General features: G+C 48.7%; 2 long non-coding RNA genes across 3 annotated transcripts; both read left to right on the top strand.

The window, feature by feature from the left end:
- Window positions 1-4,687: 4,687 nt before the first annotated feature.
- On the top strand, window positions 4,688-4,914 carry LOC117191345. The gene is made up of 2 exons (XR_004474014.1): window positions 4,688-4,719; window positions 4,848-4,914. It is a non-coding gene; the product is annotated as an uncharacterized LOC117191345 (long non-coding RNA).
- Window positions 4,915-11,042: 6,128 nt separating this feature from the next.
- LOC117191339 lies at window positions 11,043-11,481 on the top strand. Of its 2 annotated transcripts, none has more exons than XR_004474009.1 (3): window positions 11,043-11,080; window positions 11,211-11,387; window positions 11,454-11,481. It is a non-coding gene; the product is annotated as an uncharacterized LOC117191339 (long non-coding RNA). The 2 variants fall into 2 exon arrangements; XR_004474008.1 differs by lacking the exon at window positions 11,043-11,080 and adding an exon at window positions 11,093-11,130.
- Window positions 11,482-12,920: the final 1,439 nt, after the last annotated feature.

Genomic DNA, 12,920 nt, shown 5'->3' with positions numbered 1-12,920 from the left:
GGAAAGCATAAATCATATCTTCAAGATGAAATCCTGGTGGGTATCATGAGTAGTGTTGTGTTGCTCATGAGTGAGTGAACAAAAAAGAGTTGTTCACTTAAGTGAGCAACTGAACATGTTCCTTCCAAGTTGTTCTTTTTTGTTCACTTGTTCTTTGTTGTTCACTTGTTCTTTTTTGTTCACTTGTTCTTTGTGGTTCACTTGTTGTTACACTTGGCTTGTTTCCCAGAGGGCAATGCCGGCTAGCTGTCGACCCCAGGGCTGGGTAGTTCTCCTTGCCCGCCAAATGTAGACAAAAAAGGAGACATACTACTTCTCGGGACATCAAACTAAGAACAACCTAACAACAACAAAGAAAATCATAAACAGACGGCTATCAAGTGGGTGAAGCTTGGATGTTATCACTTCGCGCGCCCGCCCTACCTGTGACCAAACACAACGTTCATTTTGGCCACCCTCTGCTGGAACGGTAACGGCTGGCCTAATCCATGGCTTACGCCACGCGTCCTCCCTCTATTTTAAATTTAAGGCATCATGCTTCAATATATATCCAAGCTTTAATAATCGTAAATTGACAATTTTATCTTTCTCATTAATAAATAGCTATACTCAAAATTATCACTAACCACTAAGAAACACCAAAACGTTCGACACAAAGGCAAACAAGGAAATAACTGCTGAAATTTCGTTCAACCAACAGGGATACCCTCACCCATACGTAATGGAATATGTGTAGTTGACTGGATCCAGTTTTACGGGAGTTAATTTAACTCGGGCCCCTACGGAGACTTAACCTACCAAGAGCTCTTGTTAAGGGTCCCCGGGACATAAACAATGAACAATATTTTTTTCACAAATCGCTCGACCAAATACGGTGGACTGATGGGACCCCCGCGTCACCCACTAAGGGTTAATCTTCTGGCACTGAACAGCTGATCGCAGATTTAGGTTCGTGAAAGGTGTTGGTGTTTTTACAAAATTTTTTTCAATGTACGTTAAACGGTTTAAGCTAATACTAATTACTAAATAAAGGACAACACACGGAACAAAATAACATTTAATGTGGAACGGTGTTTGGAGTGCGGATTATGTTTTTTTTCTTTAAGTTCAAACGACGTGGGCGATCGCTGGCCGTGGCCGGTTAGCCCTAAATTTATATAGGTCCGAGTATACGTGTGCGCGTGTGTGTGTGAATGAGACCAAACGTGTGGCACGCACTGGAAGGCGATGCAACGATCGTGCGGTGTGGCTAGAATCGCCCTGGCAGCTAAATCGTTCTCTTTCACCCTCCCCCTTCACACGTCCCGCGCTACTTGGCTCACACACGCGCAACTGGAACGAACTCACTCAGGTTCCGTTGGGCAGTCTTCTTCTCTGCAGTCGACTTTCTTGAACTCCAATGTCCCTCTCCAGGAAACCTTCTGGCCCGGTTCTGGTGGCTATATTCCTTGCCGGCTGTTTGTAAAATTTTCTGCATTACAACCTATTTTATCGCCCGCCTTTTCTGTACTCACTTCAAACTTTCTGTTTTAAGCACAAAATTTCCAATTTCGACGTTACTCCGTCCACGCTCCACGATTTCTATAATCCAATCCACGTTTTCTAATATTTTCACTCCTATTTATCCCTTTTTCCCTTACTAATACATATATCTAATCCTATTCTCTTCCTTATATCCCCAGTAACGGCTCCAGCTCCCCCCGATGTCACCATACACCATCGAGCCTCCCTGGACTTCCGCTAGATGGCGCGTCGCCCTCAGCCCTGGCCACCTATCGTTCAGGTGGGACTGTAACACCACCACGAGTATGTCGTCAGTCCCAGGAGGGACAACATACGCGTGGGCATGCCCACCGGATTCCGGAACACTATTGAGCACACGCCGGCGTGCCCTCCATTCTTCTGCCGCGCCCAACGTAGGCCACACCCACACCTCTCTACATTCTCAGGTCTTTGGCGTGGTACACTCCTATGGGACGGCCGTTAAGGTCCTCCAGAGCATACGCGTTCTCTCCTACTGGCTTCACTACCCGGCATCGGATGAATTTGCGCGCGAACTTGGCATTAAAGCCTTTTCCAAAGTCACTAAGGACAAAATTTCGGCGGAATACCTCTTGTCCCGGCCTCGCGTAAAACACCCGAGCTCGCTGGTTGTATCTTACGCTCTACTACGCTCGTATGCCTGATGTAAACTAGCGCGAATCCTCTCTTGGATGAGTTGTCGCTTGTCCTGACCCTCCAGCAGCGATATGTCATGCTCGCCGATTGACCGCAGTCGCTTTGCCAGCTTGTAGCATGACCCATGCAAATACATTTGCTGCCCGAAGACTGCAAAGAATGGTGTTACGCCTGTTGCCTCGTGAACCGAGTTCCTAATAGCCAGTTCTATCTCCGGCAGATGCACATCCCAGTCCCGGTGATCGTCTTCCAGATACGCCCGAATCGCGCTGATTCGCGTTCGGCGATTCACGCGATCGGCTGCGTTACTCTGCGGAGAATACACTGGCGGCCTCATATGAGTGACTCCGAATGCATCGGTCATCTCCTTAAAAGTTTTCGAGACGAACTGAGCCCCATTGTCCGAGTGAATCATCTCCGGCACTCCAAACTTGTAAAACACCTCGTGAACGAGGAATCTTACAACTTCCTTTGCTGTGGCCTTGGTCATGGTCTTTAGGAATGTGAACTTAGAGAACTGGTCAACTACAATAAATATCCACGCCTGACCGTTCTTTGACCGCGGATATTTGCCCAAAAAATCAATATAAAGTTTTTGGAACGGGCGCTCAGTGACCACTTCTTGCCCCATCCCGACCTGCATCCGATAATTCGGCGCTTTCGACTCCTTGCACACGGTGCACCGTCGGATATAATCCCGCACCTCTATCGCCATGTTCGGCCAGTAAAACAGCCTACGCAATAAGTGTAAGGTTTTCGCGATTCCTCCGTGCGCTGTCTTCTCTTCCGAATGTGCTTTGTCTATCAACGCGGCCGTCAGCGAACTCGGAACCCACAATTTCCAGACGGCGCCCTCCAGTTGATCATCCAATCGTTCAAAGCGCATGCGCTTGAATATCATGCCGTCAACAATCTGAAGATCAGGTAAGCGGTCTTGGTTCTCTGTTATTTCCTTCCTTAACTCCTGATATTCTCCAGATTCAAACTCCACCGTTTCAAAACCCAGGATACTACTCGGATCCACTTCCAGCTCTTCAATACTGCGTGACAATGTATCTGCCACTACATTGTCCGCTCCTTTCCGGTGTTCTATGCCGAAATCGAAGGCCTGCAGTTGAAGGGACCAACGAGCTAAGCGACCATCCAGGTTCTTCATGGTCATGAGCCATTTGAGACTGGCGTGGTCAGTTATGACTGTAAACGGCATAAGCTCTACGTAAGGACGGAACTTAAGGATCGCCATGAGGGCTGCCAGACACTCCTTCTCTGTCACCGAGTAGTTTTTTTGGTGGCAATTCAGTTTGGCAGAGAAAAACGCTATGGGCCTCTCGTTCTGCTCGTCATCCCTTTGGAAGAGTACGGCTCCTACTCCATAATGTGAGGCGTCGCACTGTATGTAGAAGTGCCGCTTGAAATCCGCGTGTACCAGGACTGGTGCCGAGGTGAGTGCAGCTTTTAGCTCCCCCATGGCTCGTTTTGCCTCCTCCGTCAATTTAAACTTTCCATTTCCCGACTTTTTCAGGGCGTCTGTGAGCGGACCGGCCATCTCAGCATAGTTTTTCATAAAGCGCCGGTACCAGCCCGCAGTTCCCAGGAAACTACGCAATTCTCGAACAGATCGCGGCTCGGGAATGCGCAAAATGGCCGACACACGATCCGGATCCATCTTCAGCGCTCCTCCTCCCACTATAAATCCCAGGTATTTAATGTTTTTATAGCAAAAATGAGATTTGCTCAGCCCTATCGTTAAATTTGCTTCTCGTAGACGCTCGGCAACCTGTCGCAGAATCTTCACGTGCGTTTGGAAGTCCTCAGCTATAATCAGCAAGTCGTCGAGAAACGCATAGACGTTTGAACGCATCTCAACCGGAATCACCTTATCGACCAGTCTACATAGGCGTTGTGCGGCGTTGCAGAGGCCAAAGGGCATCATACGGAACTGGTACAGAGGCCGTCCCGGCACCGTGAACGCCGTATATGGTCGACTCTGCTCGTCCAGCTCGATTTGCCAAAAAGCGAATTTTAAGTCGACGCTGGAGATATATATCGTCTGATCGAGACGCGACAAGATCCCCTCGATGCTAGGAAGTGGGTAAGCGTCCTTGATGGTTACTTTGTTGAGCTTTCGGGCATCGAGGCAAAAACGATTTTTGCCCGGCCTTCGCACCACGGGGGTACGGTTGCTCCACGGACTATCACTGTACTCGATGACTCCCAAAGCCAACATTTTGTCAGTGGGTAATGTCGATCCTTCACAGGCTCGGCCTTCTCCACCAACTGAATTTTGTGAGTCTCTCTCGACGTCCTCCCCAGGCCTACGGCTTCGAAAGTCAGAAACTCTGCCTTCACCTGATCCAAGGCTGCCCTTTGCTCTTCTGACAACTCCCATTCTTCCTGCACTATCTCCTTCTCCGGGCCTTCCACATAGTGAGCGACTTGATCAGCCAGCACTTCTTCCACTAATCTGTGAGATGCCCCTACTGGACCTTCTCCAATCACCTCAGGAGCCAATGAGAATACCCGCCAAAAGTCTACCCCCAAGTAAATTTCCTGTTCCAAGAAAGAGCATACGAAAAACGTTAATCTTTTTACCTCTCCCTTGTATTTCACCGGTAATTCTACTCGGCCAACGATTGCGCGATCTTCCCCATTCGCTACCTTCACTATAGAAGAATATCGACGAGCCTCCACGCCCAGCTTCTCCAGGAATTCCTGACCATTACACCCTAGCATGCTGTGTGTAGCGCCTGAATCCAACAGGCCTCGCACGGACTCGCCCATTATCGAGATTTCTGCGAAAACTCTCGGGTCTTTCTTGCACCAACGCTTTACTGAAGCAATCACCTGCCTCCTCATAGCTCGCATTTGCTTAAAACGGGATCTCGCCTTTCTTACCCGCACCGACAGTGCTCGCTACCATCCACTCGTAGTTCAGAAAATATTCTATTTCTGGTTTCTAAATAATTTCTTAAGCGCTCTTCATATGATAAGTTCCTTAACCTAGCATGCAATTTACGTCTATCTAACTCATTTTTATTTTCATCAACTTTCTCTGCGCAGGCCCCTTCTGTGAGCGTGATTCGCCTGCTTGGATCGCACCCCTCTTCACGTTTCCCGCGCAATTCGGACAGGTTGGACAATATGCATCGGGCTTTCCACACCGGTAGCAGAAAATTCGCCTCTCCGATGCCATACAGTCCCTAAAGCCATGATCGGTCTGCCCGCAGTTCCAGCAAATCAACTTCTGTGGAACTCGCTGTGTCACTTGCGCTTCCTCAATGACCTCTGCCTCTTCATCGCCAATCGACCTCGAGGTGGTATTGGTCCTGAACCGTCTTCAGGAGGAGGACCGACCGCATCTAGTGAGCAGCATCAACGGGGTGGGCATCAAGCGTGAAATTGGCGAAACCCGATAGCACTCAGACACTCGGGTCAGGGTCGTGGCGAGGGTAGGAGAGCTGGTGGGATTCCTCGAGAAGATCCGCATCCAAATCCCCCGGGTTATAGACCTTGGCCACGGTGGGGCCGAGTCGAAAAATGGGACGTGACGTTCGACGGAGACAGCAACAAAATGACAGTCGAGGATTTTGTGTTCCGAATTGAATTCCTACAAGCCCAATGCCGCTGTCCGTGGGATGAAGTTCTAAAGGGATTTCATCACCTGGTTACAGGAAACGCGCGGGAATGGTACTGGCAGTACATCCGTGATCATGGCGGTGGTGTTTGGCAGGAACTAAGGGGCGACTTAATTGCTCGTTTCCGAGGCACGGCGTCCGAGTTCGACCGCATGAGAGAACTGCGAGAAAGAATGCAGCGGTCAAACGAGAGTGTGGAAGACTTTTTCCATGTCATGAGAAAGCTCGCGTCGAGGTTGGAGATGCCACCACCTGAAAAGGAGATGGTAAAAATCGTCAAAAAGGCACTCACAGATGAGATAGCGAGTTTCGTCTACGGCTTACGGGTTTATTCCTTAGACCAACTGCGGGATGAGTGCGTGGAAATAGAGGCACATCTGAAGAGGAAGGCTCGATCTTCGTGGCGAGGAGCACCCAAAGCCACAAACTATGGTCGCGGGCCGAATGCGAACGTCAGCGAGGTCGCGCTGATGCCAGTTCGGAAGCAAGCGTGGGTGTAGGATCGGACATTGGCCATTCTTCTGACCTGGCCTGGACCGGTGTTCTTGGCAACCCACCCACAGCTCCAAGTTCCTCCCGATCTTGATCAAACATCGCCCCTGACACTTCTCCTATCTGGTCCCCTGTTTTGTGTACGCGTGATCGCGTATGATACTGTCGACTACCCCCTTCTTGTGGCATATGCACCGAGCAACACCAATATTACAAAAAAAAAAAGGGAAACTCCTAAACTACGATAATATATATAAATAAAGAAATAAATACCCAAAGAAATAACTAGTAAGAATAAATAACACCACGCTTCGGACCAATAAATACTCCGATAAATAAATAAATAAATACCGATATAAATATTGCGCCAACTAGCGCCGTTAACGAGATATATGCAATTAAATATTTGAATAAATAAATAATAACATACATGTATATTCGATCGACACCTAAGACACTCAAACTTCAAACACATTCAACACAACACAAAACCTAACAACAAAAATTCCTAACAGTTCTTCTTCTTCTTACAAGATTCATTAAGAGGGGGACACGTGACTAGCCGGGACCAGCAACCGCTCCAGTTTCTGCGCTCCACTTGACAGTCGCCCTACGGATATCCTACAATTACGAACACCACCTTTGTGTGGCCTGTCATCTACTCTAGTCATCGCTCTAAGCGATGGCCGATAAACGAGAAGCCTCACGGTGCATGAGCTCACTTTGCTTGTGATTTGTTCCTGTCATCCATCATACCGATCTGCCATGACAACAGATGCATCGCGGGTTGTCTTTACGACTCCCGGGCCACCTACTCCTCACCACCTCTCGGCAGACAGACAACAGGTTCAAAAACACGAAAGCGGCTTTGTTTTAAACAAACAGGTGCGAAACTACAATGAACATTTACCTACTTGACTTACTCTAACTTATTCCAATATCACATTCCATCACAGATTTATTCGATATCACAGTCCACCAGGCAATGTGTCCGTCGCAAACTCCCTGTCCATTTTTTTGTTGAACGGCAGTGACTTACGTTCACTTGCGACATCGAATAGCGACAAAATGTTCAACTGTAATTCGTAAGTCCCTATCACAAATTTTATATATCCGTTAACTGCCTCCGTCTATCCATCCCTAGCCTCAATCACCCCGCGCCATTAAGGACCAGCTTTACGCTCACCTTAAGCCTGCAGCAGCGACTTCTGCCGGGACAGCTAAACTGCACTTCGCGAGCTGTCGTCTTCTCCACAACATTTATTTATTTTTTTCATTCCCCGCATCTGCCTTTACCAGCACGAGTGACATTTGTTGTAATACCACCCGAACCTGCGTCAGTCCAGATGCATGCGAATTCGAAAATAACATTGGGCGCCATTTGTTACACTTGGCTTGTTTCCCAGAGGGCAATGCCGGCTAGCTGTCGACCCCAGGGCTGGGTAGTTCCTCTTGCCCGCCAAATGTAGACAAAAAAGGAGACATACTACTTCTCGGGACATCAAAACTAACAACAACCTAACAACAACAAAGAAAATCATAAACAGACGGCTATCAAGTGGGTGAAGCTTGGGTGTTATCACTTCGCGCGCCCGCCCTACCTGCGACCAAACACAACGTTCATTTTGGCCACCCTCTGCTGGAACGGTAACGGCTGGCCTAATCCATGGCTTACGCCACGCGTCCTCCCTCTATTTTAAATTTAAGGCATCATGCTTCAATATATATCCAAGCTTTAATAATCGTAAATTGACAATTTTATCTTTCTCATTAATAAATAGCTATACTCAAAATTATCACTAACCACTAAGAAACACCAAAACGTTCGACACAAAGGCAAACAAGGAAATAACTGCTGAAATTTCGTTCAACCAACAGGGATACCCTCACCCATACGTAATGGAATATGTGTAGTTGACTGGATCCAGTTTTACGGGAGTTAATTTAACTCGGGCCCCTACGGAGACTTAACCTACCAAGAGCTCTTGTTAAGGGTCCCCGGGACATAAACAATGAACAATATTTTTTTCACAAATCGCTCGACCAAATACGGTGGACTGATGGGACCCCCGCGTCACCCACTAAGGGTTAATCTTCTGGCACTGAACAGCTGATCGCAGATTTAGGTTCGTGAAAGGTGTTGGTGTTTTTACAAAATTTTTTTCAATGTACGTTAAACGGTTTAAGCTAATACTAATTACTAAATAAAGGACAACACACGGAACAAAATGACATTTAATGTGGAACGGTGTTTGGAGTGCGGATTATGTTTTTTTTCTTTAAGTTCAAACGACGTGGGCGATCGCTGGCCGTGGCCGGTCAGCCCTAAATTTATATAGGTCCGAGTATACGTGTGCGCGTGTGTGTGTGTGTGAATAGGGTTTCGGGGTCGTTACCTGGTGAATGAGACCAAACGTGTGGCACGCACTGGAAGGCGATGCAACGATCGTGCGGTGTGGCTAGAATCGCCCTGGCAGCTAAATCGTTCTCTTTCACCCTCCCCCTTCACACGTCCCGCGCTACTTGGCTCACACACGCGCAACTGGAACGAACTCACTCAGGTTCCGTTGGGCAGTCTTCTTCTCTGCAGTCGACTTTCTTGAACTCCAGTGTCCCTCTCCAGGAAACCTTCTGGCCCGGTTCTGGTGGCTATATTCCTTGCCGGCTGTTTGTAAAATTTTCTGCATTACAACCTATTTTATCGCCCGCCTTTTCTGTACTCACTTCAAACTTTCTGTTTTAAGCACAAAATTTCCAATTTCGACGTTACTCCGTCCACGCTCCACGATTTCTATAATCCAATCCACGTTTTCTAATATTTTCACTCCTATTTATCCCTTTTTCCCTTACTAATACATATATCTAATCCTATTCTCTTCCTTATATCCCCAGTAACGGCTCCAGCTCCCCCCGATGTCACCATACACCATCGAGCCTCCCTGGACTTCCGCTAGATGGCGCGTCGCCCTCAGCCCTGGCCACCTATCGTTCAGGTGGGACTGGAACACCACCACGAGTATGTCGTCAGTCCCAGGAGGGACAACATACGCGTGGGCATGCCCACCGGATTCCGGAACACTATTGAGCACACGCCGGCGTGCCCTCCATTCTTCTGCCGCGCCCAACGTAGGCCACACCCACACCTCTCTACATTCTCAGGTCTTTGGCGTGGTACACTCCTATGGGACGGCCGTTAAGGTCCTCCAGAGCATACGCGTTCTCTCCTACTGGCTTCACTACCCGGCATCGGATGAATTTGCGCGCGAACTTGGCATTAAAGCCTTTTCCAAAGTCACTAAGGACAAAATTTCGGCGGAATACCTCTTGTCCCGGCCTCGCGTAAAACACCCGAGCTCGCTGGTTGTATCTTACCCTACTACGCTCGTATGCCTGATGTAAACTAGCGCGAATCCTCTCTTGGATGAGTTGTCGCTTGTCCTGACCCTCCAGCAGCGATATGTCATGCTCGCCGATTGACCGCAGTCGCTTTGCCAGCTTGTAGCATGACCCATGCAAATACATTTGGTGCCCGAAGACTGCAAAGAATGGTGTTACGCCTGTTGCCTCGTGAACCGAGTTCCTAATAGCCAGTTCTATCTCCGGCAGATGCACATCCCAGTCCCGGTGATCGTCTTCCAGATACGCCCGAATCGCGCTGAGTACTGTGCGATTCACGCGTTCGGCTGCGTTACTCTGCGGAGAATACACTGGCGTCCTCATATGAGTGACTCCGAATGCATCGGTCATCTCCTTAAAAGTTTTCGAGACGAACTGAGCCCCATTGTCCGAGTGAATCATCTCCGGCACTCCAAACTTGTAAAACACCTCGTGAACGAGGAATCTTACAACTTCCTTTGCTGTGGCCTTGGTCATGGTCTTTAGGAATGTGAACTTAGAGAACTGGTCAACTACAATAAATATCCACGCCTGACCGTTCTTTGACCGCGGATATTTGCCCAAAAAATCAATATAAAGTTTTTGGAACGGGCGCTCAGTGACCACTTCTTGCCCCATCCCGACCTGCATCCGATAATTCGGCGCTTTCGACTCCTTGCACACGGTGCACCGTCGGATATAATCCCGCACCTCTATCGCCATGTTCGGCCAGTAAAACTGCCTACGCAATAAGTGTAAGGTTTTCGCGATTCCTCCGTGCGCTGTCTTCTCTTCCGAATGTGCTTTGTCTATCAACGCGGCCGTCAGCGAACTCGGAACCCACAATTTCCAGACGGCGCCCTCCAGTTGATCATCCAATCGTTCAAAGCGCATGCGCTTGAATATCATGCCGTCAACAATCTGAAGATCAGGTAAGCGGTCTTGGTTCTCTGTTATTTCCTTCCTTAACTCCTGATATTCTCCAGATTCAAACTCCACCGTTTCAAAACCCAGGATACTACTCGGATCCACTTCCAGCTCTTCAATACTGCGTGACAATGTATCTGCCACTACATTGTCCGCTCCTTTCCGGTGTTCTATGCCGAAATCGAAGGCCTGCAGTTGAAGGGACCAACGAGCTAAGCGACCATCCAGGTTCTTCATGGTCATGAGCCATTTGAGACTGGCGTGGTCAGTTATGACTGTAAACGGCATAAGCTCTACGTAAGGACGGAACTTAAGGATCGCCATGAGGGCTGCCAGACACTCCTTCTCTGTCACCGAGTAGTTTTTTTGGTGGCAATTCAGTTTGGCAGAGAAAAACGCTATGGGCCTCTCGTTCTGCTCGTCATCCCTTTGGAAGAGTACGGCTCCTACTCCATAATGTGAGGCGTCGCACTGTATGTAGAAGTGCCGCTTGAAATCCGCGTGTACCAGGACTGGTGCCGAGGTGAGTGCAGCTTTTAGCTCCCCCATGGCTCGTTTTGCCTCCTCCGTCAATTTAAACTTTCCATTTCCCGACTTTTTCAGGGCGTCTGTGAGCGGACCGGCCATCTCAGCATAGTTTTTCATAAAGCGCCGGTACCAGCCCGCAGTTCCCAGGAAAATACGCAATTCTCGAACAGATCGCGGCTCGGGAATGCGCAAAATGGCCGACACACGATCCGGATCCATCTTCAGCGCTCCTCCTCCCACTATAAATCCCAGGTATTTAATGTTTTTATAGCAAAAATGAGATTTGCTCAGCCCTATCGTTAAATTTGCTTCTCGTAGACGCTCGGCAACCTGTCGCAGAATCTTCACGTGCGTTTGGAAGTCCTCAGCTATAATCAGCAAGTCGTCGAGATACGCATAGACGTTTGAACGCATCTCAACCGGAATCACCTTATCGACCAGTCTACATAGGCGTTGTGCGGCGTTGCAGAGGCCAAAGGGCATCATACGGAACTGGTACAGAGGCCGTCCCGGCACTGTGAACGCCGTATATGGTCGACTCTGCTCGTCCAGCTCGATTTGCCAAAAAGCGAATTTTAAGTCGACGCTGGAGATATATATCGTCTGATCGAGACGCGACAAGATCCCCTCGATGCTAGGAAGTGGGTAAGCGTCCTTGATGGTTACTTTGTTGAGCTTTCGGGCATCGAGGCAAAAACGATTTTTGCCCGGCCTTCGCACCACGGTGGTACGGTTGCTCCACGGACTATCACTGTACTCGATGACTCCCAAAGCCAACATTTTGTCCACCTCACCACACACCACTTCCTGCATCGCTGGCGACAGTGGGTAATGTCGATCCTTCACAGGCTCGGCCTTCTCCACCAACTGAATTTTGTGAGTCTCTCTCGACGTCCTCCCCAGGTCTACGGCTTCGAAAGTCAGAAACTCTGCCTTCACCTGATCCAAGGCTGCCCTTTGCTCTTCTGACAACTCCCATTCTTCCTGCACTATCTCCTTCTCCGGGCCTTCCACATAGTGAGCGACTTGATCAGCCAGCACTTCTTCCACTAATCTGTGAGATGCCCTCACTGGACCTTCTCCAATCACCTCAGGAGCCAATGAGAATACCCGCCAAAAGTCTACCCCCAAGTAAATTTCCTGTTCCAAGAAAGAGCATACGAAAAACGTTAATCTTTTTACCTCTCCCTTGTATTTCACCGGTAATTCTACTCGGCCAACGATTGCGCGATCTTCCCCATTCGCTACCTTCACTATAGAAGAATATCGACGAGCCTCCACGCCCAGCTTCTCCAGGAATTCCTGACCATTACACCCTAGCATGCTGTGTGTAGCGCCTGAATCCAACAGGCCTCGCACGGACTCGCCCATTATCGAGATTTCTGCGAAAACTCTCGGGTCTTTCTTGCACCAACGCTTTACTGAAGCAATCACCTGCCTCCTCATAGCTCGCCTTTGCTTAAAACGGGATCTCGCCTTTCTTACCCGCACCGACAGTGCTCGCATACCATCCACTCGTAGTTCAGAAAATATTCTATTTCTGGTTTCTAAATAATTTCTTAAGCGCTCTTCATATGATAAGTTCCTTAACCTAGCATGCAATTTACGTCTATCTAACTCATTTTTATTTTCATCTACTTTCTCTGCGCAGGCCCCTTCTGTGAGCGTGATTCGCCTGCTTGGATCGCACCCCTCTTCACGTTTCCCGCGCAATTCGGACAGGTTGGACAATATGCATCGGGCTTTCCACACCGGTAGCAGAAAATTCGCCTCTCCGATGCCATA

This window comes from Drosophila miranda, assembly GCF_003369915.1.
Source record: "Drosophila miranda strain MSH22 chromosome Y unlocalized genomic scaffold, D.miranda_PacBio2.1 Contig_Y1_pilon, whole genome shotgun sequence".
NCBI lineage: Eukaryota > Metazoa > Arthropoda > Insecta > Diptera > Drosophilidae > Drosophila > Drosophila miranda.
This window is presented reverse-complemented; position numbering and strand designations above follow the sequence as displayed.